Source organism: Carlito syrichta, unplaced genomic scaffold, assembly GCF_000164805.1.
Source record: "Carlito syrichta isolate Samal-C Ts95f unplaced genomic scaffold, Tarsius_syrichta-2.0.1 Scaffold105233, whole genome shotgun sequence".
Taxonomy (NCBI): domain Eukaryota; kingdom Metazoa; phylum Chordata; class Mammalia; order Primates; family Tarsiidae; genus Carlito; species Carlito syrichta.
Genome location: NW_007049329.1, coordinates 38121 through 41637, shown reverse-complemented (window position 1 = coordinate 41637; position 3517 = coordinate 38121). Strand labels below are relative to the sequence as shown.

Here is a 3517-nt window from a genome sequence, read left to right as displayed (position 1 = left end):
CCACCACAGCCTCGACCTGCTGGGCTCAGGAGATCCTTCCACCTCAGCCTTCCAAGTAGCTGGAACTACAGGTGCAAGCCACCACGCCCAGCTTATTTTTTTTACTTATTGTAGAGAAGAGGTCTCACCAAGTTGCCCAGGGTGATCTCGAATCCCTGACCTCAGGCAATCCTCTCGTCTCAGCCTTCCAAAGTACTGGGATTACAGGCTTGAGCCACGATGCCTGGCAAGATTATCACATTAATATCAGTAATCTAGTGGGAAATATTAATATAACTGTGCTAAATTAAATGTTCCTCTTCTTCTGAAAGAGGGAAGGGGTACAACAAGTGAAGCTCACCTTAATCTTTTTAAAGTATAACAAAACCTAAAGAATAAAGGTCAATTCCATCTGAGAGTTGATTATTCTAATATATTCCCCTGTTAACAGTGCTGATAGCAACTGTCTACCAATTTTCCTAGATTCAGTATTATTAAATTTCAGATGAAAGAAAACTATTGGAATTTTAAAAGACAGACTAATTATCAAACCCATATATAAAACAGAATTGCTTTAAACCAAAAAGTAAATGTTGAAGAACACTCCTAATATCAACAAGTAAATCACCATACTAAAGCTTACTCTTTTCAGCTCCTTAACAGTATTTTCCCATCAAGAGACAAAACACACACACACACACACACACACACACACACACACACACACACACACACAAAACCTACTATAGGGAATCTCTCGGAACCTATTTTAATTTTAAAAAGCTGCTATTAAAAAAAAGTGTACATAATTAACATGTCTGAATTAGTAAGATAACATAAGTAGTATTCTTAATCAAGTGTCACTTCCTACCAAAAATAATTATACTTTTTCTGTTAACCAGATTCAATGATTCTCAACTGCATTAAAAATATTCAGAAAAATAACTTACCATTATCTGAGTACAAGATCCTCACATTAAAATGCACCTCAACTAAAATAAAATAATCTCCTTTCCCTAAATATGCAATTAAAATTCTTTATTTTAGAATAATAAAGGTACAAAAGAATATTAATATGATTCACAATATTCTAAATAGCTATTGTTTGCATTTTTAATTATTTTGTGAAAGTTCACAAAAACTTTTTTTAAAATTAGTTTGTGAAAGTTCTCCTCTTAGCTAGGCTCGGTGGCTCAGCCTGTAATCCCACGCCTTTGGGAGGCTGAGGTGAGTGGATTGCCTGAGCCCAGGGGTCCGAAACCAGCCTGGGCAACTTGGTGAGACCTTATCTCTACAATAAATCAAAAATGAGCTGGGCGTGGTAGCTCGTGCCTGTAGTTCCAGCTACTTGGAAGGCTGAGGCGGAAGGATCGCCAGAGCCCAGCAGGTAGAGGATGCGGTGGCCGGGAGCGGCCACTGCACTCCAGTCTGGGTGACAGAGTGAGACTCCAATTCAAAAAAAACAAACAAACAAGTTCTCCTCTTTTCTACAGCAAAAATAAAAATGCGAATTTAAATATATTACTCTAAACATGGTAGTACTAAAGAGATAAATGTACTTAATTTTGCACAAATTTCCAAATTTAAAAATTAGACTAGAGATAAAGTCAGAAGTTTCAGACTTCTGTTTCAATATTTCAAAGTTATATTCATGTGGGAGTGTTAAGATTTCAGTATCTTAAGAACATCACATAAGTTTACTTAATATTCTGCAGATCACAGAAAAAATTAACTTTGAAGGGGTATTTTATTAAAAACAGTGACTTTTCTCCAAATAACTCCAAAGATAATTTTTCTAAAAGGGGAGGGATTTGATCCTGTTTTGCTTTCTTTTTTTTTTGAGTGGAGTCTCACTCTATCACCACACGCTCCCGGCCACCACAGCCTCGACCCCCTGGGCTCCAGCAATGCTTCCACCTCAGCCTTCCAAGGAGCTGGAACTACAGGCACGCACTACCACACCCGGCTAATTTTTGATTTATTATAGAGATGAAGTCTCGCCAAGTTGCCCAGGGGGGTCTCGAACTCAACGGGCTCAGGCAATCCACTCACCTCAGCCTCCCAAAGCGCTGGGATTACAGGCTGAGCCACTAAGCCCGGCCTCCGGCTTCTGTTTTGCTTTCTTATTCTTTTTTTTTTTTTTTTTGAGTCAGAGTCTCACAGTGTAGCCCAGACTGAAGTGCAGTGGCACGCTCACGGCTACCACAGCCTCGGCCAGCTTGGCTCAGGTGATCCTTTCACCTCAGCCTTCCAGTAGTCGGAACCACAGGCACGTGCCACCGTACCCAGCTAATTTATTTATTTGTTTATTATAGAGACGAGGTCTCGCCAAGTTACCCAGGCTGGTCTTGAACCTCTGAGCTCTGGCAATCCTCTTGCCCCAGATTCCCAAAGTGCTGGGATCACAGGCTTGAGCCACCAAGCCCGGCAAAAAACAATATTCTTTTGTGTTTCTAAGAAACTGGGTTTCTAACCTTAACCTATAAAGGAATAAATCACTAAAGTAGTAGACCCTCATACAAAAAAGGTCATGAACTTTAGAGCCAAGACTAAATTCAAGTTCAGCTCTCCAAATAACTAGGTGTGTTACTTTGGGAAAATTATGTAACTTCTGTGCCTCGGTTTCCTTATATGTAAAATGAGGATAATAAGAATAGTACTTCATATGTTTGTAAAGAGTAAAAAATTAATACATTCAAACCACTTAGAGTAGTTCCTGGTACATAGTTAAGTGCTATGTAAAGTTTGCTTTTATTATTACTGTTTCCTCATTATAGATTTTACACTTCAGTTGTGAAAAAGGTTCCCAAGTGAAAATTAATTGTACCTATAATGAAAGAACATGATTTATATTAAACTTATTTAATTCTAATTATGTTAACCCAAATGTTTAATTCAGAAATGTACAAATAAGATCAAATTCAGAAATGTCAGTCCTGTACATTATCGTCTAGTCACATAAAGAGCCTAAATATGTATTATTTTAATTGAACACAGTAGGTACCCAAACATATTTGCTGAAAGAAATGTATCACAAAGAGTATTCTTAACTATTTTTCTTTATTTTTTTTTTTAAAGCAGGATTTATTGAGAGGACAGAAAAGCTCCCACAGGGGGAGGGAACCCGAAGGGGTTGCTCCTAACTATTTTCTAGGGAGAAAAAAACAAACCTAACTCATACAAACATTAACCAAGGTAGTAAGTTAAAAGTGCATCCGACACAATTTATGTAAGATCATTAGTATATTAAGCGCTGATTGCATCAGGCTGATCTGTTAACTTATTTACAGTAAGTTAGTACTATTTAAACTACACATCATTTTTCTGGTTCAAAATATTATTGCATATTTATATTTTTTTATTTTTTAACTTTTTTCTTTTTGGAGTTGGAGTCTCACTCTGTCACCCAGACTGGAGTGCAGTGGCCGCTCCCGGCCACCACAGCCTCATCCTGCTGGGCTCCGGTGATCCTTTTCGCCTCAGCCTTCCAAGTAGCTGGAACTACAGGCGCGCGCTATCACGCCCAGCTAATTTTTTT

At 38.2% G+C, this 3517-nt stretch overlaps 1 protein-coding gene across 3 annotated transcripts in view; it reads right to left on the bottom strand.

Annotated features, from left to right (window-relative positions):
- EYA3 (EYA transcriptional coactivator and phosphatase 3) overlaps positions 1 to 3517 on the bottom strand; it is a 114546-nt gene that overhangs the window by 105260 nt on the left and 5769 nt on the right. The gene's annotated exons all lie outside the window — the stretch shown is intronic.